This window comes from Mustela putorius, unplaced genomic scaffold (genome assembly GCF_011764305.1).
Source record: "Mustela putorius furo isolate JIRA1106 unplaced genomic scaffold, ASM1176430v1.1 tig00003859_pilon_pilon_pilon, whole genome shotgun sequence".
Lineage (NCBI taxonomy): Eukaryota > Metazoa > Chordata > Mammalia > Carnivora > Mustelidae > Mustela > Mustela putorius.
The window spans coordinates 5,221,448-5,245,291 of record NW_025422011.1 but is presented as its reverse complement, the minus strand read 5'-3'; the positions used below and the strand labels follow the sequence as shown (position 1 = coordinate 5,245,291).

Below are 23,844 nucleotides of genomic sequence, written 5' to 3'. Positions count from 1 at the left end.
GAAGGAAATGGGCCATTTGAGATCCTTCACTAACAAGGAACCAGCAATGAGGATTATCCAAGTAAATGGCTGGCAGGATTCTCAGGGTAGGCTACTGCTGGAGCTCACACAGAAAGACAATGGCAGCAGATGAACTGTAGAGAAACAAGCATATTTCAAATCAGTTAGCACACCACTCACGGCTGTTTAAATTCTGGCTCCAGCTCAACTTTTCAAACCTTAGCACCAACCCTTTATAGTTTATCTTTCTAGCCACAGAGACCTCCTTTTTCTCATTATTTTATCATTCATTCCTTTATAGAATGAATACCCGAGGACCACAGGTAAGGATCCCGATTTTTTTCTAAATGCAAAAAGATGCACCAAGTTCTTAAATTTTTGTCTTACCGATTTATTTCTTCCCACTCTATAGAATAGATTAAATGGAAACAAGAACGAGGGGGGAGAAACACGGCTGACCATGTCAACCCACATGATCAGGTGGGGCCAGAGACAGGGGAGAGAGAAACCTATTCCAGATATATTTTATAGATCTTAGCTAGGTATCCTCCCAAGTTTTATTCCTTTCCTCAACATTAGAAGAACTATGTAAACTTTGCCTCCAGAAATCAGTTGAAAGCTACCAGGAGAGTGACACACACTACACATTGAAGTACTGTATCTCTTAGCCCAAAGATGCTATCTAGTGGAAAGATGCCAGTTAACTCACTTGTTATGATAATACTTGAGATAATAAGAGTACTAAAAAGCCAGTCTTCTCAGGGGCAGCAGGGGAGAAGAACAGCTCTCACTCTTTTGTTGTCAAGACTATTGGATATTCATGACTGGAGAAACTCAACATGGGAATGGAGATTCATGTCAGCGATATTGGATAAGGTTTTTCCAGGCCTCCTGCTGAATGTGCTGAGGAAAGCAGAGATTTTTGAGCAGAGCCAAGCATCCTGGATGAGGAATTGAGACTCAAACTCACTTCCTCTCCCAGCCTTTAGATTTTCTTTGTGTTGGTCTTACAGACTAAGGTAGAACAGTGATCGCTAGAAGGCAAGGTGGCCGAAACAAACACGAGTAGGGAAACCGGAACTTCCTCTAGCAAGGAAGCCTAGGGAAATCTTCATACTGGAACCACTGGGACCTCTGAGACATAGGTGACCATTGTGGGCAGCATGGCTTATTGGCTACCCCAAAGTTGCCTCCAAGTTTATTTTTCCTTCCCACTTCTCATGTTTTTTCTTCAGCCTCCATTCCTGGTAGGGCAACCATCTACACTCTGTCCTCACTCAGAGACCGAAGGTGGGAGACTTTTCCTTCCAATTAAAAAAGAGATAGATGGAGCTAACATGTATCTTTCCCCATCATCTTTATACCTTGATTGTAGACAAGATGAAAACTTCAGCATTCAATGGGCAACCAGAAGATAAATGCCTAGAGAATCCCCGGCCCTGACACTATTAAGTCATGGAATCATCACCTAGAATTTCTGGATTTAAGTAGGAAAAAGTTAACTCCACGTAATCTAGATTTCTGGAGTCAGATCACTGTTATTTGTAGCCAAAAGTTATATAAACTGGTCCAAACATTCAGCCCTCAGAAATAAAAACCACTTAGGGACGCCGGGTGGCTTAGTCAGTTAAGAGCGTCTGCCTTCTGCTTGGGTCATGATCTAAGGGTCCTGAAATAGAACCCCACATCAGGCTCCCTGCTCAGCAGGAACCCTGCTTCTCCTTCTCCCACTGTCACTGCTTATATTCCCTCTCTTGCTATGTGTATGTGTCTCTGTCGAATAAATAAAATCTTACCAAAAAACAAACAAAAACAAAACTTAAGGGGCATCTCGGTGGCTCAATGGGTTAAGCCTCTGCCTTCAGCTCAGGTCATGATCTCAGGGTCCTGGGATCGATCCCCACATCGGGCTCTCTGCTCAGCAGGGAGCCTGCTTCCCCCTCTCCCTCTGCCTGCCTCTCTGCCTACTCGTGATCTGTCAAATAAATAAATAAAATATTTTTTAAAAAGTAAAATAAAATTTCAGAATTCAACCATACTGTTGGTATTTCAGTATACAGACATCCATTGTAGATTGTGGTTCCAGACCACCACAGTATGTATAGCAATAAAGTCGAAAGAATTTTTATTTACTAGTACACAGAAAATTTATATTTATATTATACTGTGAGATATAAATGTGTGATAGTATTACACCTAAAAAATGTACATCTTTGAGTATTTTATTGCTAAAAATGCTAATCATCTGAGTTTTTACCAAGTCAGCTTTTCACCAGTAAAGGGGACTGCCTCAATGGTGAAGGCTGCCGACTGGTCAGGGTGGTGATTGCTGAAGGCTGGGGTAGCTGCGGCAGTCTCCTAAATTAAGAGAACAGTGAAGTCTGCCACATCAATTGACTCTTCCTTTCATGAAAAATTTCTCTCTAGCAAGTGATGCTCTTAGAATTTTACCCATGGCAGGACCTCCTTCAAAGTCAGAGTTCATTATCTTACCCTGCCGCTGTTTTATTAACATTTACATAAAAATCTAAATCATTCATGGTCATTTCAATAATCTTCACAGCATCTACATGGGAGAAGAACCCATCTTAAGAAGCCACTTTCTCTGCTCACCCCTAAGAAGCAACTCATGTGTCGATATTTTATCAGGAGGTTGGTATTTCAGTCCCGTCTTCAGGTTCCACTCCTAATTCTAGCTCTTCTGTTATTTCCACCACATCTTCAGTTGCTGCCTCCACTGAAGACTTGAACCCCTCAAAGTCATCCATGAGGGCTGGAATCAATTTCTTTCAAACTCCTATTAATATTTATATTTTAGCCTCTTCCCATGAATTATGAATGTTCTCAATGGCATTTAAAATGATGAATCCTTTCCAGAAGGTTTTCAATGTACTTTACCCAGGTCATCGGAGGAATCTCTATCTATGGCATCTACAGCCTTATGAAATGTAGCTCTTAAGGAATAGGACTTCAAAGTCAAAATGACTTTGGGTAACAGAATGGAGGTTGCGTCAACAGGCATGAATAGGACATGAACTGCATTACACATTCCCATCAGGTCACCAGGCGCATTGTTCATGAGCAATAGTACTGTGAAAGGAATTTTTTTTCCCTGAGTGGTGGGTCTCAACAGTGGGCTTCAGAGGTTCAGTAAACCATGTTGCAAACGCTGTCATCCAGGCTTTGCCATTCCATTTACACAGCACAGGTAGAGTAGATTTAGTCTGACTCCTAAGAGCCCTAGGATTTTTCAGAAATGGTAAAGGAGCACCAGCTTCAGTTTCAAGCCAGCAGATGCACTAACCCCTAACGAGACAGTCAGCTGGTCTGTTGACTCTGTGAAGCTGGCCATAGACTTCTGTCAAAGTTCTAAGTGGCATCTTCTTCCAAGAGAAGGCGGTTTCATCTGCATTGAAAACCTGTGGTTCTGAGTTGCCACCTTCATGGGTTCTCTTAGCCACACCTTCTGGAGAACTGGCTACACGCTCCCACATCCGCACTTGCTGCTTCACCTGGCACTTCTGTGTTACAGAGATGATTTCTTTCCTCAAATCTCATGAACTAACCTCTGCCAGCTTCAAACCCTTCTTCTGCAACTGCCTCACCTCCCTCAGCCTTTGTGAGACCCAACCGAGAGTGGGGACATTCCTCTGGATTAGTTTTGGCTTAAGGGAATGTTGGGGCTCTTCCGAGCTTCTGTTCATTCCACGAAATCTTTCTCCACATCAGCAATAAGGCTGTTTCTCTTTGCTATCGTTCATGGCTCTGTGGGAGCAGCACTTGTAATTTACTTCAAAAACTTTCCTTCTACATTCACAACTTGGCGAATTACTGGACACCAAAGCCCTCGCTTCCTGCCGCTCTCAGCTTTGGGTAAGCCTTCCTCACTAAGCTTAATCCTTTCTAACTTCTGATTTAAAGAAAGAAACATGCAAGACTTTCCTTTCACTTGAACACTTAGAAGCTATTATAGGGTTATTAGTTGGCCTCGTTTCAATAGTGTTGTGTCTCAGGAATAGGGAGGGCTGAGGGGACGGAGAACCAGGAGAACAGCCATTGGGTAGAGCAGTCAGAACACACACACCATTCATCCAGTTTGCCATCTTACGTAGGCACAGTTCATGGCACCCAAAACAATAGAGTGACCGAAGATCAGTGATCACAGATCACAATACAATAATGAAAAAGTCAGGAAATTGAGAAGGACCATAATGTGACAGAGACACAAAGTATGCAATGCCTGTTGGAAAAATGGTGCCAATCAACGCGTTCGACACAGGGTTGCCACAAACGTTCCAATTTGTTAAAAATAAAATATAGTATCTGCAAAGTACAATAAAGCAAAGCCCAACAAAATGAGGTATGTCTGAACTGCTATTCGGTCTTCCAAATTTGCATATGCATGCATATTTTCTTTACATAGTTGTCATTATAGAAAGTCTTCCAGGTTATAAATTTTAGTAGCTGCCTTATATCCATGTATAATTATTTTACCCATATCTTTTTTGTTTGACATATTGGTTGATGACATTTTCTTACTGTTATAAATAATTTTATTAGCATGTTTTGTGTATACTGAATTTTCTATATTTCTTTGGGATGAATTTCCAGAAAGGGATCAAAGCAAATGAACAAATCTATGATCAAAAGTCAAATTGCTTTGTAGAAGCGTTAAATGAACATACACAGCCACCAACAACGTATGAACATATCAGTTCACATTTTTTCTATACCAATATTATCAAGAAACAGTTGCTAATTTTAAAGCGGCTCTTTTGGGGAGGGTATGTGCTGTGGTGAGTGCTGTGAAGTGTGTAAACCTGGCGATTCACAGACCTGTACCCCTGGGGCTAAAAATACATTGTATGTTTATTAAAAAAAATAATTATTAAAAAATAAAATAAAGACACATATCACTAGGAAAAAAAATAAATAAAAGTGGCTCTTTCTAGTTTAGCATATAGTTCTTCCCCTTCAATACAGATGCTCCATAAACTTCACAATATCAACTCTGACTTGCATGACCAATTGTCAGAATTAACAAAGGCATAGGAGAAACTGATCAGTGGAAAGAAACACATTTCACACAGTCAAACTGTATTTTATGTTACCTTTTCCTTTGTTCTGGGTATACAGTAGAAGCACTTGTAACTACAACATGAAACAACACAGGAAAGCTAAGGAAAACCTCAGAGCAGAGTCAATATGAACCAAGCAAAAATAAATTCCAGAGACAAGAGAGAATTTTGTAAGTCCTAATGCTATTTAGGATTTATAAAAATAGGCCAGGAGCTACAGACCATAGTGGCTTTGAAGAGAAAATAAAAGTAGGAATAAGGAGTAATGCCTTTATACAACAGCTTCCTAGCCAGTGAACCAAGACTGCTATAAAGTTGAACATGAGCTCCATGATCTTCTTTGTTAAAAGTATCAGCGAGTGTTTACCAGTTAGCCTGTGTTAACCAAATCGTTTATGAAGATAGACATTGGCTACGTAAGTTTAAGAACAACAATCAAGTAAGGTAGTGAGATTTTAGAGGAAAAAATATTAAGTCCAGTAATGGAAAGAAGAAAATAAAATTGGGATAGTCTGTTGGTATAGAGCAAGAAGTCTACCTTAAGTACTATCCTTTTCCCTTAGATATGGCTGCAAGTAGTCTAACTTAACTCTAACCCCCGCCCCCACTTAGATCTGCCCATGAACTAGCTATTCTTCAGGTATATAAGCTATGCCTGCCTCAGAACTGGCAAAAAGTATGACTTTTTACTTCAGTTCACCATATCGCTTTCTTTGCATGTCTGGAGAAGATGCTATGCAAAGAAAATACTTCTTATCTCCCAAGAAACAACTCATGAAGGCTTTGTGAGGAATTCCTTTTCCCCAGAGCTTATACTCTTGACACCTTAATCCTGAATAAATGAATCATAAAAGCAAATCAGGACCCATGCCCCCACAGGACCCAGGGCTTTCCAAAGCAAGCTGGATTCTACCACCTAGCTGAGACAAGTGGTTTTCATATCTAGACAACAATCTTGTGTTCTTGCAAAAACAAAAAACAAACAAACAGAAAAACACACATAGTACAGTAAAATTCCAAGTACCATTCAATTAGGGGAAGGGGCTAAGGTTAAGATGGAATGATAGAGGGCAAAACTGGACGCGAAAACAAAGGAGATGAAGTAGAGGCACCAGCGCATCTCGCTGTGCTGGTTGGAGGTCGGAGGTCTGGCGCAAAGCAAAGGTCCTGAGAGAAGAAGTTGGACAACACACATTTGAATTTAGTGTTTTCCATCTATCAGTTGTAGGACATCGAACCCATCATGTAATCTTTTTTATCCTTCACAGTCCCATCTGTAAAATGGGACAGTAACACCTTTCTCAAAGGATTACTGAGAGAATTACCTGTGAACATGTGAATAAACCTATCATCATTATAACATGGTCCAGGAAGGATGACTTTCTTTCTTCCTTCAAATAAAAATCTGAGCAGGAAGAAGGAATCCATAATGCCGGAGTATGAATGATTAACTTCGTGTGTATGTGTGTGTGTAAAACTTAATACCCTAGATGTGTGGGAGAAATTTATTTCTTCTTCTATATTGAAGCTGTTCGTAATGAGTATTACATTATTTACACTGTGCAGGATGGACACATAGTAGGTTCTAAATATTTGCTGAATAAGAACTCAAAAGCATTTAAAAAAAAAAAATGAAGCTGAATGAATGCCAAGCTGACAATTCACAAAAGCTAGAGCTTTTTACATAAACAGCTCTGCAGTTGAAGAGATCGCTATTCACAGATGATGGCTGTACCACTAGATTACCAGGTTACTCTTTTTTAAGAAAAAGACAGAAAGGCAACAATTTAGGAAACTCACAAATCCATTCCCATCGCAATTTAAATCTTAGGAAATGAATGATGTTTCTGTAATAGGTAAGCTTGTTCCGGTCAACGGCAGCTACGTAATAAATCATCCACAATACATAGACACTTAAAGATTTCGTAGAGCTAATCACTCTTTGTATAGGATGGGCAACTCACTGCTTCCCCACCCCACCCCCCCGCCCCCATTCACTCAGGCAGGGGCAGTTAACTAGAGAAGAGGCAGGGCTAGAAGGCCTGAGGTGGCCTCACTCACATGTCGGAAGGCTGTGCTGCCCTTCGAGGACATGATATGGGGAGAAGTGACAGTATCACGGCTCTGTGTTCTTCTGTTGACCCTCCAGCCAGATGGGCTTCCTTTCATGGGAAGAAAATGGAAGCTACAGGCTTCCTGATGCCTAGCCTTGGGGGTTGTAATGCTGTTTTTCTTAAATTCTATCAAAGCAAGTCACAGGGCGAGTCCAATTTCAAGGAGGAAGAAAACAGACTCCACTTCTTCATCAGAGTCCCAGAGCAGAAGGAGGTACGTAGCAGGATACATGGAACTCGTGGCCAGGTTTCTCTCTTAATCACAGAAAAAAGGACAATTACAGCCTTCTGCCTTACCAAGAAGACTACACGTACGTTTTTACCAGACTGCATGCACCAGAAGATGGTTGGTTTTAAACCTAGTAAGTCCGAGCTACAGAATAAAGTGCAAAGAAATTCTAAAGCCACGAAAATAAAACTAAGGCGAAAAGGACATCACATTAAACATATGATCAAAGCCCAGTAACAAGGAAATGTTGAAAGAAAAGAAAAGAAGAGAGAAGAGAGAAGAGATGGAGGGAGGGGGCAAGTAGAGTGGGCCATCATTCTAATTATGAAGATCTGGACTTGCAAGCCATAATTTTAGTATAACGCATGCAGGGAATATGACTGTATGTTTGGTAGACTGTAAGTGCCTTTAAAACATGACCCAGGTGCCTGGGTGGCTCAGTGGTTTAAGCCGCTGCCTTTGGCTCAGGTCATGATCTCAGGGTCCTGGGATCGGGTCCCTCATCGGGCTCTCTGCTAGGCAGAGAGCCTGCTTCCCTCTCTCTCTCTCTCTGCCTGCCTCTCCATCTACTTGTGATTTCTCTCTGTCAAATAAATAAATAAAATCTTCAAAAAAAAAAAAAAAAAAAACCATGACCCATATTTTCTCAGACCCTTGTTCTGACAATTATTAGCTGTATCACCACTGTCGAGTTATTAAGTTCTGAGCCTCAGTTTCACCATCTGTATATAACACGTAATAGTATTATTACCTGTACCCGTCTGTACTAAGAGTACACAAGATTCATATGCTGGCAAAGAATATTCAGTAAGTTGTAGAAATAAATGAAATATGCAACTAACCAGTTGCCTGGTTTCTAGGTGTAAATTCTATTAAAGTTTATTTTGAAACTATTAAAACTCTGTGAAAGATAATCTAGATTTAGAGTATTGTTCTTTGAGCTCTAAAACATTGAGATTTTAGAATTCCAAGGAAGTTGGGAGATAACCCTCAAAATAAGTTTATCAAGAGAATTCGAAAAGTAGGACCCTGCCCCCTGAGAATACATAAAGAATGCCTTCTAGGAAAAATTCACATTAAAGTACTATGACAGAGATTATTCCAAGGTGGTAACACCTATTGAGGTGTTCAGGCTGGTAAGACAACCCTCAAAGCATCTACTAAAATGTAACTAAATGTAGCACCACAATCTACCTTACAGTGATGTTATAAATGTAACAAAATTCAAATCCAGGAGAAACATAGACATTTGGGAGGCAACCTCGAAATAAGGAGCTGCCATTCGTTATTCTCTCATAAGACTGAGATAATTCGGGGGGAGGCAACAGAGTCTGGCAGTCCATATATACACAAGAATACATACTGTATGCATATTTGTAGATTTCAGGATAACGTGAGCAACTTTACCTATTGCATGGTGTGTGCTTGCGCGTGGGTGGGATGTGTGTTACCATCTTACAGGCTTCCTTGAAGTTTTGTCTTTCCTTTGTATCAGCTTTGCTCCCTTAGTAGTCATTTTCTCTATGTTACTCCTTCACTAATTGGGCAAATGTGATAATTTGTAATGGGTCTCCAACTCATTAGTGTAATTTAGTCAGGTTCTACTGTATTTCACCAGACACACCAACCAGGCTGCCGCACACATCTGTTTTCAGAGCTCTATTTCATAGGCATCCACAATATTTCTGCTTTAAAATTGAGAAATGATTGCTCCTTAATCAGCTGTTATACTGAGCTATATAAATACATGCAGTGTCATCCGTAAATAATTTTAGGGTGGAACATAGTAACAATTAACATTTGCATAGAGCTTTAGAGTTTACAAAGCTTTTTTCTTACATACCCAAACAAAATCCCATGTAGTCCCCCTCCAAAAAAAAGGTATTACATATTTTTTTAAAGATTTTATTTATTTATTTGACAGAAAGAGATCACAAGTAGGCAGAGAGGCAGGCGGGGGGGGGGGGGGAGAGCAGGCTCCCCACTGAGCAGAGAGCCCGATGCAGGGCTCCATCCCAGGACTGGGATCATGACCTGAGCCAAAGGCAGAGGCTTTAACCCACTGAGCCACCCAGGCGCCCAAGTATTACATATTTTTTAAAACTCAGAGGCAGCACTCTATATAATATTTCCCAGATGGGGATCCTTGATTCATCCAGATCTCTGCTATGGGACCTTGGCAATTTATTGAACCTCTCTGAGCTTAAAGGTTTCCCTTTTTAAAAGTTGCATAATATGTACTTCAGCTTCTTTGTTGGGGGGGGGGGGAGGGTGGGAGGAAGAGTCAATTTTTTTTAAATGAATATAAAGTTCTTGACACAGAGTAAATGCTGAATAAATGTGAGTTGTTATCATTATCCCAATTTGGCAGGTAATATGGTCCTTTTTAAAAGATGCTTACACCAAAGGACAGATAAAGGAGATGGTTGGCAGATCCATAATGAGGGTTTGCAGGCTGGGAAGACTGGGAGTCATTACGGCAAGGGAGCATGTGCTCCTCGTGCCCAGCAAGAGGGCTGGAGGGTTGAGTAAATGCCCCTCAGTATAGCAAGCTGGGGCAAGCGGAAGCAAGGTTTCCTCATCTGAAACCCTAGGTTGCTTGAAACTAGAAGTGTGCAGGAGGAGACTAGAACAAAGGATACAGATGTGAAAGCAAAGATGTTGCCAGAAGGAGGGAAGCCCAAGGTAGATGCTAGAAAACTTGGATCTGGAGTGGAAGACTGAAGGAGCTGAAAAAGATGGAAGGAAGGAAGCAGGAAATGGGGAAGTCCTAGCAAGCCAGCAGGTGGGAAGGTGGTCTGAGCAAATGTCAGAAATGGGAGCTGTTGCTGGGCAGGACTTTCTTGCATCTTCGGTGGCCTTCGCTTAGTAAGGAAGAGGAAAGATCTCCTTCTACCGTGGACCCTCAAATCACTAGCCACTATGGGAGGTAGCATGGGTATAAAACAGATGTTGGGGAGGGCTGGTTTTTCTGGAGCAGCTCTCAGATCCCAGATAGGAAGAGGAAATGAGCCATTTTTCGGTTTCCAAATTTCCTAGCTCTGCGCTCATCAGGGGAGACAGTCAAGGGGTTATTTAGCCAAAAGCTCTGCAGGCAGTCTATACCAGCCCCACAGAGATTGATAGTAATGATCAAGGAATCAATTTGATTAGTGGCTTTCCACTGATAGGCAAAACCCTCTGCTGTTACTCTTTTTCCAGTGACATGGTCAGAATTACAGTGGACTAACTTCAGAGAGTCTGCCCTTGGCTTCTCCTGGATCCTTATCTGAGACCCAGTCCCTAAACCAAGAAAAATGGTACCTGATGAAACCCTCTGGTAAAGTTCCGAGTTTACTGTAGTGGAACCATAAGCCTTCTGGCTGGAGAGGAAAACAAAGTGCCATCTACTCACAGCAGGAAGTCTCTCTCCTATCTCTAAGAATTCCAAACTCAGGAATGGGGCTCAAATCTGGAAGGTCAGAGAACACTTTCTTCTATCAACTCTTCGTGCTTGTGTGAAGTGCCATTCCATTCTGAGCTGGCAGTTCGCAGACATGTTTCTCTCTCGAACATACCATTAGAGAAGTCTGGACCATCTGTCTGTCCGACAGACCATCTGTATAAAGCACTAGCTCCCCTTCCAGAAAAAAGAAAAGGGACACACTCAGATCTCGATAAGGAAGAGAAAGTGAGGACGCCAGAGAGGAGTCTTTACATCTATCTTTGTTTCCAAGCTCTTTTTTTGGCAATCACTGGAAGAAAAGATTCCAGGAAAATTAAGGTAAGAAAAAAAAAGGTATAGCAAGTGGTTTTCACCCAGAAGCGTATAGAACAATTTGAAAGGCAGTAGGGGAAAGTAGAGAATACTGTATAGCTGTAAGGGTTTGTAAGGATAAAGACCGGAATGGGAAGAATCAAGTGGGCTCTAAAGTCAGAGGCATCTCGGCAAACATTAGGAGCTGCATGTAGGGTCTCATGACCTTGAGCACCTCAGGGGTTGTCCGGGGTTGAGTTTCCTCATCCCTACCCTGAGAATCATTCATACTTTCTTTTCACAACTGAAGTTCCTAGCATCACGCCGAAAATATCATAGTGTTAAAATGTAGGATAGCTACTGTGTTAATTTTGTGATTTTTTTTTCCCCAAGGCCTTCTACAGGACCCACCAACTACTTACTGAGGACATTTCCTTAGTTTTCCACAGGGAAGTCCTAATCTCTTCCATTTCTTCTTCAGAAAAATGGTCACTTCACATTATATTTCAGGTTAAACCCAAGTTCAGCTTTCCTCCTTAAAATTCCCCAACCACAAGCTCCCCAGTGATAACTATATTTTGTAAATCATTCATATCGACTCCATTTTTTGGTTCTGAACTCGATGTTGCCTTGTTTAGCAAGTTAATTTCATTTTTCCTAATGTAACATTAGCGATAATATATTAACACATTCGAGGGGAAAAATCATTTGCTTACAACTTTGTGTTCCACACTCTAACTGATATAATAGTGAACGTGGCAGGCATTCAATAAACACATCAAGAAATGATACCACTTGAAGTGACCACAGATGTGAAAGGATATTACCCACAAAAGCATTCATTGAGAACTCTGATTTACTTATGCAAAAGTGACCTTAATCTAGATCAAGGTCATAGTTCTGAGATTATGGAGTAGGAAAAAATATATAATTTTTATATAAAGTAGTTATGTAAAAATTATAATTATAGGGACACCTGGGTGGCTCAGTGGGTTAAGCCTCTTCCTTCAGCTCAGGTCATGATCCCAGGGTCCTGGGATCAAGCCCCTTCCCCCTCCCTCTATGCCTGCCTCTCTGCCTACTTGTGATCTCTGTCAAATAAATAAATAAAATCTTTTATTAAAAAAATAAATATTATAATGATATATAACATATAATACTATATATATGGTTCCAGTCAAATGAGTCTTGGGGGAAGAAAACATGCACCAGATAAGAAATATAGAATTCCATTCAGTGAAAGCTTAGGGGAAAAAAATGCACCAGTGCCTTTAGTGATGGGAGACATAAAAATCGAACTTGAAGGGGCAAACAAGCATCCAGTAGAATCACGGCAGTGAGGCAAGAGAAGTCAAAGAAGAGGAACAGGATAAAGGAGGTAAGCATCTACCAGAAGAACACAAGAACTCAGCCATCTGTGAACAAGGCAGATACCAATTCATGAAAGTATTTGCAGTCAAGAGACACTTAGAAAAACTTAAGATTACTTGTATATATGTTCTTACTTGGGGCACTGGATTCAGAGCAAGTTAATTGATAAAATGTTTAATATTTACTATAGTCCACATTCTTTAGTAGAAGAAAGATCTTGGGCCAAAGTCACATATAAACATGGCTTTCCTTTAGAATAAGTGTGAGTGGAATTTTTTGCTTGTGTGTATCTAGCTTTTGTGTATAGTCTAAGTATATATGTTTGTCACTATTCGTACGAAATACGTACGAATGTTTGTCACTATTCGTACGAAATGCCCCCAACAGGAAAAAAGTTAGTTCGTCCACCCACTATTTTTATCACCAATCACTCACTCCTTTTCAGGTACAACATCACCTTTATTACAGTGATTGTTCAAACTGCTTTATTAAAGTGATTACTCAAACTTTTTACTGTTATCCCAACACTGGTCTCCATTTGTACAAAAAAAAAAAAAAAAATTACTGACATGATTCTTCCACATTAAGGGCCCACAAGGTTCCTGGCATGTATGGTCAAAATTTTTAATTCCAAACATATTTTTCCAAAGAAGTATACCCTGAACCATTGTGTGCTCACTTGGCCTTGTTTCTGGGACTCTGGGACTTGTTATCCACATCATGAATATAAAAAAAGAAAAAAAATATCAAGACGTTCTAAACGAAAATTTAAATCTCCCATCTTGGAATGGCTTACCAAACAGAATTCTGGTTTGCTCATATATATTAAAAAGGAGGAGCTAGAACACCAAAAACTGGTTTAAAATATATACTTACACTATACACAAAAGCTAGAGAAATTTTGCAGAGATGAAGGAAAAGGCAGAGTTGAAATTTTCTTTTTCTTTGACAGCATAAAGTCAAAGGAAGATTGTTACCACTTTTCTTTATCAAGAAAGCTTTCAAATGTGACCCTTTTTCCTGTTTATAGACAAGCAATGAGTGACATTCCCAAGCTCACAGCATGTTAGAATCAAACAATAGGGAAAATTCCTCAGCACATGAAGTTCTGACTTGGTTCTGTTTCTCGAGTCTCCTTGAATGCTCCAAGCCAAATCACTTTTTCCATCAGCATGTTCCCCACTGACATCAATACTGCTGAAAGATAATTTTCCTCCTCTAATTCATATTTTTATGGTCAGATAGACCTGGATATTCACTTTTCTGTTCATTCATGTGAGGTAACAATTTTAATAACCTCTGGCACTGTGGAGTATAAGGTTTATACAGAAACGGAGATTCCTAAATCCTACTACTACTAATCATTTTAAGTGAATATTAGGATATATTTTTTATTAACACCAACTAAATTACAGCCTCTGTTCTAGGTCCTTTTTACAACAACCACACAGGCTAAGAGGAAAAAAGTTACAAAAGTAGTCCATACAAAGTTACCTAACTAATGAGTAGAAAAACACTGAGAGACATACCCATAATGTGCCTTCTGCAAATACTGTCCAATGCTACTTATGATCTAATGTTACAGAGGGGACCCTCATTTCTTTGTCCCACATCCTCTAACTCTAGTTACTTTTGCCATTACCAATGGCCAATATGGCACAGGATACCAAATGTTCCGAGATGCAGGTAATTGACAATGTTGGGCTCTACCTCAAAGCATTGATGTTTTATTATTATCAGGAACCCATTGGTTAAGGAGGTGGCCCTTCAGAGGTCCCTTAGAGACAAAGATCACATCCTTCCACTGATGGAACGAGCCCTATCATGACAGCAAGATTATTTGATTTGCATTTAAAGAAGACTTACTTCTCGACTGTCCCCAATCAACGCTTTATGTGAAGAAACATTGGGTTTGCAATCTAAAAACTTAAGAAAAAAATCAATATGGTATATATAGAATATGCATCCTTATGTATACATAGAAAGACTATATAGAGCTTTGAAGTCAGTCAGAATTTGGGGCAAAGAAATGAAGTCAGTCAGAATTTGGGGCAAAGGAATTTTTAAATTTATGGGAAGGCAGTCTTACTTTTCTTTGAGAAGTATAAATAACATAACTTATGCGGCACAGGGTCTGGCACAAAGACTATTTGTTGACTATGAGAGAATGAGTTATAATTTATGATATCCCCTCAGTGCACACCTGCAGTATATTACCCAGGGAACTGATTTAGTTCGGTGGCCTGCTCTAACCACAAATCCTGATGCAAGTTTCCTGGCCTCTCTCACAGCCTCAAGCATTTACTATTTTGACCAAATGACATCCCTTGTCCCTTTCTTACTCTACTAGATTTGGATTTTAAGAGATGGAGCCTTAAAATGCAGGGAACATGGTTCTTGTCTTCCTTTTCGACAAGCCATAAAACAGGCTCTACCCATTCATTATAAGGATAGAAAAACCCACGATCTGAAGGACAAAACCCTGCTCCCTTCGTGCCTAGGGAAAGGCTGACTTGGCAGAACAGAAATACCTGGGTCAAGTGGTACCAGCCGTGCAGAGTTAGCAAAGCAGAACTGAACTCCTCACTGACAGCTCGGCTCAGCTCAGCTCCAACAGGAGCAAGGATTTCTACATCTTTTGCACTATGTTTTTGAACTAAATAAAGGTCACACACAATGACACAGCCCCGCAGAGGTCATCTTCGTGCAGGGCAATCTTAATGCGGTTCTATCAAGTCCTGATTCCAGGGGATAGCCTTAGAACTACAGCATGTAATTCCAGCAAACAAATGCAGGAATTGCAGCAAAGAAGCAGGAACAGGGAGAAGCCTTCTAGATTCCCCACAGCAGTGATCGCAGTGCTCGTACCTGGTAGGTGTTTAATAAACATGCATCCTTTCATTGGCTGTGAACAAAACGAGATGTTAGATAAAGAGCAGTGTTAACACCACTTGCTGACATGTGAATTGTGTTTCTGCAACCACATATGGACAGATGCACAGGATTCTCGCTACTTACATTCAGTATCATTTTGGAAGTTCTGAGCATAAGTGAGGTGACATCTGGAAAGGGCACTTTGGTTGCTCTGAGAAAGGATCGGATGAAATCATGGTACATGAAATGAGCTAATTTACAGAAATATCGTTCTCTCTCTCCCATTTTACTTAGCTCTCAGATTACATTTGGGGCTTTGCCTACCCACATAAGTTACATAAATATACTAAATTAGAGTGGTCTTCCGAATTCTTAAGCCAGATAAGGAAGAGGGAGAGAACAGAGGTGAACTACTTATAAAGGTCCAGTTTTGTGCTAAGGATTTTACCAAGTGCTATACGATTGACCCCTCAACAACACAGGTTTGAAAGGTGCGGGTCCACTTAGACCTGGGTGTTTTACATACAGTGCAGTAAATAGACCTTCCCTAGGCTTTTCTTAAACACATTCTCTTTTCTCTTGCTAACTTTATTGTAATGCAGTATATATTGCATATTACAAAATATGTTCATTTACTATGTTATCAGCAAGGTTTCTGGTCAACAGGAGGCTATTAAGTTTTGGGGAGTCAAAAGTTATAGGAGATTTTTCTAATACCTAGAGGGTAGCATTCCTAATCCCCACATTATTCAAGAGTTAAGTGCAAATATGCTCATTTATTCATACATCATGGAGGCTCATTGAAGGACTGATTGTCCCTGTTTTACAGATGAGATAACTGAGGCTCCCAAAGATTAGATATCCATCCCCAAGTCTGTCCAACTCCAAAGCCAGTGCTCATCACCAACATGTTTTCTTGTCAAAATGATCTCTAGCTCAGTCCTTTAGCCCTGGCCTATCTGTCCCCCAAACATAACTTGGTGTGACAATCATCAACATGACCTATGTTGTTATAAATATTCTATTGATACAATTTCCAAGTTTAACTCAAATTCTAGCCAACAGCCTCATTGTGGACTAGAGTTTTCTAGAACCCACAAACCCTGTAATGATCTGGGTATTCCCGGAGAAAAGGCTAAATGCCCAAGTCTTTCTTTATCCTTGTTTCAACACTCATTTAGGGTCATCCCATTTCTATTTTTCATGAATCTGAAGTTATACCATCCATAGGTTGGTCAGTTACTGGCACATGTATGTAAGCTCATATGCACATGCGTGCACACATACACACATCCACAACCAAGAGTGTTCCACAGAAGTTCCTGAGATGAGGTACAGTCGCCACACTTGTGAAACACCCCAATTTTAACACCACAAATACTGTCCACCCATCAGGAAGATCAGTTCTTTAATCAATTGAAAATCATATAGAAGAAACTGTTTTGTAGTCTTAGAACAAATCTGAAGTCATCATTACCATAGTCTCTTACATTTCCACAGCAATGTGCAATCACAGATCATTTTATTTCACCATAATTCTCATGAGGACACTCTAAGTTAGGGATGTACATTTCTAAACTGTATAGGAAGATATCAGAGTTCTGAGACTTTGAGGGACTTACTGACCATCAAGCAGCACTGTCAATGTTTGACTGACACCTAATTCTCAAACCAAGGCCTTTCTTCTCTAACCCTCGTCTCACCCCACAACCCCTCTTCTATCTGTGACTGTTGAGTGGTCCCAAATGGGGATTCAGATAATTATGTGAATTGATTTAGTCCACTGTAATGCCCCTGTTCTAGTTGCACTTTAATTAACCCATCTTTTCCTTCACGATGCAATGGGGGAACCATGAAAAGTTGTTTTTAAGTGATCAAGAACAAGAGCATAGGTAGACAAGCACACATGGGTCATCAGAGACCATATCTACTTCATCCCAGGACTGTGCACTTTCTGCTGTAGGCGGATGCTGGAGCCTGTTCTATTAGCATTAGCCCCAAAGTCAGCATCTGTCCGTGGAGCTAACACACAGCTCCAGGCTGTTGTAATGACTCAGCAATCAAAACTTCAAGTTCAGTCCACCGGGTCCTCACCCACCTCCGGGGCTAGAGCTGCAAGAGCTCCCTTTTTCTCTTTAGTTTCCCGGGGTGAGCTTTCTGGCTTCCTTTAAAGATCCTCAGTAGCTGACTTTCCAGCTGTCAGCTCTGTTTGTTACAGAAGGAAAGAGCCATTCATGTGTTAAGTGCCCTGGGTCTTAAAAACATAGAAACACTGGAGAATGTTGGGCCTGGTTGGCTCACTTGAGCAAGCAAGGATCCACAGAAAGGCTGGCCAACTGACTGGAACTAAATAGAGAAGGAATTGGAATTTTCTTTATTCTCCCCCAAATTAACTCAAGGCATCCCTTTCCTAATTAATTCTTTTACAATAGAAAAAAAAATAAATAAGTAACTCTGCATTTTTTTTTTTCTTCTAGGGAACTCCAGCCTTTTCCTTGGCAACTCTGATACCTTACCTGTCCTGAAACAAAAAAAAGTTCCCTCCAGCCCTTTTCTTTTTCTTTTCTGAACTATGTAAGAAAACAAACCCTGTTAAACCAAGGGGGAAAAAAAAAAGCTCTATCACAAAACAAATCTGGAAAAAGACAGAAGAAAGTTATAGATCTGGAGCCTGTTCTGATTGAAAGCTGTGTACCTTTGCTCGACCTAAGCTATTAAAGATGCAAAGTTACAACTGCTCAAACATCATCAGGAAACCTTGACCTACCAAAGAGAGGCTTTGCTCATTGCAGAAACGAAAATCAGCATACCCTGAGTTGGCTTGTACCCCACTTCTATTATTAGCTGAAAATAAGTGATAATGAAAGTGTTGCTATCGCTAGAAGATTCACTCATTACAATTACTAAATCTCAAACACACAAAAGCCAAGATGTTATCCTTATTATTTTTAAGACGCTGTTGAGAATAATCTGCAATTAATTTTGTCTTTAAACCAACACCACAAGTCTAAATATACCCATCCTGGGTGAGAATATGAATGGGAGGAGAAGCAGTCAGAATTAAATAGCCTCAGGAAGAAGAGGCATTCAACTGCCAACTTGCAGAACGACATTTTTCAAGGGGCTTCTCCTTACGCAGAACAGTCCCCACACAAAATAGAAGATGTAACATACTGTCCCTTGTACCTGGCACTGGTTACCCAAAGCTGCAGGTTCCTGAGGAGCTGCCCAACCTATGGAATGAGGATGGTCGAGGCAGAGTGTGAGGAACCACTCTCCCCAGACACAAACCCCTCCCCGTCTCCTCCCCACACCACCTCCCCAGCATGGGAGCCTCAGGGCTCTCTACAAGCTCCTCAGAGGGGTACCCTGTGTTTCCGGTACATGCAGGACATTTGCCTTTAGGTTTCACAAGTCCTAGGTTGTTTGCTCCACCAAGAAAATGAAATTTTATTTGGAGTTTCTCCTAGGTTTCAAGTCATTTAAAAAAAAAATTTTTTTTAAGCCCCTTTTGATAAAGGAAATGTAACTGGAGTCTCTGAGTAACCGATGAAAATATCCTAAGCAGAAATAGTTGACAAGAATGACAGATCATACATTATACGGACTATTGACGGGAGAGTTTTCCCAGAGGATCTTCACCAGGAGCAGCGAGGGTACGAAGTGGCAGCTGGGGGTTGGAGGGATGGGGGTGGGGGGCGGGGGGCGTTACCTCTTACATCGGCCCTCCTTAAATGCTTTCTTTCATACCACTTTGCAAAAACATCAGATAGACAGAACAGATAGTCCAGGGGCAAGACCAGGGTATAAGCTCATCTTTAAGTCTTTTTTTTCTTTCTTTCTTTCTTGGTTTTTAGTTCAGGATTGGGGGGAAATCCCTTTTAGAGAAAATAGTCTCAATGTTTTGAATAGGAGCATCTCTGGAGCTGGATGACCCAATAGGTCTCTGACCCCCAGCTGTCTCCAAAGAAAGCTCAGGTTACAATTTGCATCATCTCCCTATCTACACACAGACCTCCCCACTTGGAGAAACACCTCTCTGTGCGCTCCTCTGCCTCTTTAGCTAACGTACCTGTCAGCTCTTCCATGAAAATGTTCACAGCAACAGTTTGAGTTGGCCAACATTCCATGAAATCTCACCATTCCTTTTAGGATAAACCATCCACATGTACGGACAGAGGAAGACTGAATGAAGCTCTATTGTTTCTAGTTGGGGGGCTCAGTATTTTAGAAATACATTTATAAGGGATTCTTACTTCTTGGGAGAAGCTAAGTGATGCCAGGGCAGAGATAAAAATACAGCTCCAGGAACACAGATGCTAACACAGTGAAATGCTACTTTGCTTTAATTAAGTCACCTCAGGATGGAAATAGGTGAAACACTATCTACATTTTACTTTGAAGGAAAGGGAAAGGGGGAAGAAAATAAATAAATAAAGGTACAGCTAACCACCAGGAAACCCTAAAGGGACAGAGTTAGGGAAGATGTTTGACAAAAGTCACCTGAATTCTGATGCCGCCTGCTTGCTTTTACAGCCAAGAGTAGACAATTAGGAGCAATCTGTAACTGTACTCCCTTCTCTAGGGACCACGTAGGGTAAGGGGATGTTCCAAAACGAGAGACACTAGTCTTAATCAGGGGACAGAGCATGCAGAAAGGTTAATGAGATACAATCGCGAGAGAATCCGTGCAAAAAAGGACGTTCAAAATACTAAACAATTTCCACTTTGTTCTCATCTGTTCCAATTAAGAGCTGTTCAAACAGCTTTTCTGTATTCCACACATTCGTTACTCTCCAGAGATTTAACTATTCCAGAATAAAGTATGGACCATGGGGGGAAAAAGTCTACTATTAAGTTATCATAAAAGTCCAGATTACACCCCCCAACCCCCACCCTCAATCTCTAAGCAGATACACTTTGCCTCTTACTCAGAGCCTCTGACCGTTGCTTTTCTGATCCCCCCCCCTCAAATTTAGAGAGTATTTCAGGGAGGGAGAAGGATGGAATTTTTTTTTTTTTCCCCCAGATTGCACTGAAGCAGAATTCACTGTGAAAATGTTAGATAAATAAGAGAAGAGGGATGGGGGATGCTTATACAAATGGAAATAATCTCTTTGGCATGAAAATAGCCCCAACATGCCACACACTGAGTTCTTCAGAGCATTACAGGCTCTAAAAACCGCACTTATAAACTGCATAAGGATTTCTGAAAACAAACAGGAAAGCACAAACATTGCAAGCAAACAAGGACCAAGATCTAAGGAGTCCCGTGACTTACCTTCTTTATGGATCCTCAAAGTTCACCAAGGAAAATTTAAAATCCTCTAGCTTATCTTGCACTACTCTATCTTCTTCTTCTTTGTTTTTTGTTTGTTTGTTTTTTAAGTCACAGAGGAGAAAAATAATCAGTTTTCAAAGGTTCCATTTATCTGATCTTCCAGCACCAGCAAAAACGTGTCCAAGAGACTCCGCCAAAAAGTAAGCCAAAAACTCATCAAAGGCAAAAAGAGAAAGGGGGAGAGTGGGGAAGGAAGGGGATTGTGAAGGCTGGGGAGCTCCACACTGTGAGTCCAAGTGCCCCGAGAATATTTTCACGCTGTTGAAATCTCCTACTGTAGGGTAATATACCTGCTTTGGTTGTCACACAAACACACGCGCGCACACACACACACACACACACACTCATGGACACTCGCACATCCTCTTTCACGCAAAAGCAGGCGCCCACACTCACACACACACACACACACACACAGACACACACGCACACACACCCCAGTGTAATGAAAACTGTCAGTAGTAACCTCCAATAGCTGCTGTGTGCTGCAGATGGTAAGGCTCACGGTTACCTTCCCAGATCGGTGTAGGATCAAAAGAACATCCAAAATCGGGGGGGGGGGAGGGGGGGCCAGGACCAGGTAGATTCCGGATCCCTCTCCCCCGGGCAGATTCATCAAGCCGGGAGCAGGTCAATCAGCAGAGGTATCTGCTCGCCGGGTGCCCCGGATTACGGCAAGGTTATTAATCTTCATGTGCGGCAACCCCCACCCCCAACACCCGGCAGCCTGCATTGAGATGACTGCCAGAGCTGTGTCTGTCCCTGTTCTACTGCATTTTGCTCAGCCCTCTGATGCTGCAAGTGAGACACGGTGGAGGCAAGAATACTAATAAGGTGGTTAGCTACAGTTCTTCAAGACAGCGGGCACGCAGTACAGTAAATGTGTACTTCCCCGTGCTCTGTGTGTGTGCCTGCCTGTCTGCGGGGAGGGCAGGGGATCCATCTCCAGCCAGAAGGCAACACGGTCTCTAACCTGCCTAGAAGGACTAGATCATCATCGGAATCATCACGGTCCTGCAGTGGCATTGTCTAGGACAGTATTTTGTTCAGGCTAAAAAAAAGGGGGGGGGGGATGGTTAATGTTCGGAAGCCTAGAGCTAGCATTTGAATGAGAGAGGGGGGTAAAAAATGTCCAGGGAGACAAATTAGCGTTATAAATAGGCTCCAAGGAGAGCAAGGCAAAATTTTAACATGCTGCTACCCTGGCTGTTCAATGGAAATACAAAGCAATTTCAAAAACCAGCTCTAGCCTATAAATCTTGGAGCTGGCAACAAGTATCTGAATTTGACTGATGGGACTATGGATAAATGGATTCCTGATAATATAAAAAGTTTGCTCATGCTTTCAGTTTTATAGCCATGCACCGATGTGTGCGGGGATCTAGGTACAGTTCATTCATGTTTAATATAGGTTTAGACTCTATCCCTTCACAGTTTTACTCTGATGCAGTTTTTTAACCACATAGCAGTCATATTGTGGAGAATATCTGAGTGCCATGATGTCATTAGGGGGATTGGTTGATGACGGTCCATAGTAAATATTACTCCATTTAATGTTCTTTCATGGAAGCAGTTTGGGATTTTCAGGGGGAAAAAATGTAGGATATCTCTTTTAGTGACAAGCAAGGAGAGAAAATATATGAATATGTTAAGTGAATAATTCCTCGGCCTCTGGAGGCCTCATTTCTCTTCTAGAATTGGGTCTCATATTACAATACCTCTTCTTTAGTCAAGGATATGCACTAAGTTCCTTAAGGTGAATTAAACTGGTATTATCGGAATATTTAAGTCTTGGACAGTTGGAAAAGGCAGATAAGGATGAATTATGGAGCAATGCAATACCAGGAATTGTCAGCAGATGTCACAAGAGAGGATATAGGGGAAAGAATTTTACCAACTGCAAACATTTAATCTAATTTAACAGATTTTAATCAATTAATCTGAAATGCTAAATTTTTATAAAACTTAAAGGTGAAAATAAGGATTTTATTTGGAGAACACCTTGCATTTCCCCCAAATGTCTCTCTCAAATCACTAGTTTACAAACTCTACATCATCTGTTACAGATATTAGAAAGAAAATATATATACACTATGCCACTAAATTAGATATGCTGCTAACTTTTCTAGGGGTTAGGATTTTTTTTTTTTCTATAAAATGTAGCATGGAAAAATCTCCTTGTTTGTAACAGAGCAACTACTAGATTAAACTTCAGCACAAATTGGTGGGGAAAAATCTGATAATGAAACATCAATATAGAATGTTTAAGGCTTCCATCTAAAAACAATTCTGTTTCATCTTGATCATATCTTATTAAAGGAATTATTCATGTTTGGAAGTTGAACATTATTAATAAACAGCATATAGACAAAATACACAAAGAATTATGAGTGATCAACAATCCCACGTATGTTACAGTGTGAAAGGCTTTAAAAACCTAGCATATCCTCTTAGCTTTTATTTAATATAATTGACGAGTACCAACTAAATCCCAGCCTTAATTAGCCCAGATGCCAATACAAAGAGGTCTTCAAAGTTTGGGCATTGGGAGTGCAGGCAGACCTAGGTTCAAATTTTAGGTCTTCCTTATAGCAGATGGTTAGTCTCCACAATGTCTCCCTCAGATTCCCTCCTGTTCTCTTCCTAATTTTTGAAGCAGGAAAGTATTCCATACATAATAGGATTATTGTGGGGACTGGAATGCATTAATATTTAATATGGGCTTGGCATATTTCCTGACACATAATAAGTGATCTAGAAGTACTTACTGCATGTGTCTTATAAAGTTGATGTTTGTTTCTTACCATATTAGCTTGGTCATTTTGTGAGCCACGGATAAAAGAAGTAGAACCATTTAATCAGTTCTTTTGACGTGGAGGTATTTGTAAATTTATTTTACAAATAGTTATTTTGATCTTGTTTTTGTAAACCTACAGTTGAGTAACTCTGTACCACTTTTTTTTTTTTTAAGATTTTATTTATTATTTATTTGACAGATAGAGATCACAAGTAGGCAGAGAGGCAGGCAGAGAGAGACGAGGAAGCAGGCTCCCTGCTGAGCAGAGAGCCCGATGCATGCCTGGCTCTATCCCAGGATCGGC

General features: G+C 40.7%; 1 protein-coding gene across 1 annotated transcript in view; it reads right to left on the bottom strand.

Annotated features, from left to right (window-relative positions):
* Positions 1-21,657, bottom strand: part of LOC101677814 — a 1,019,668-nt gene extending 998,011 nt beyond the window's left edge. The window contains exon 1 of the mRNA XM_045066004.1: positions 20,684-21,657. The gene's annotated coding sequence lies outside the window, so the exon portion shown is untranslated. The remainder of the gene's footprint in view (positions 1-20,683) is intronic.
* Between the last annotated feature and the right edge of the window lie 2,187 nt (positions 21,658-23,844).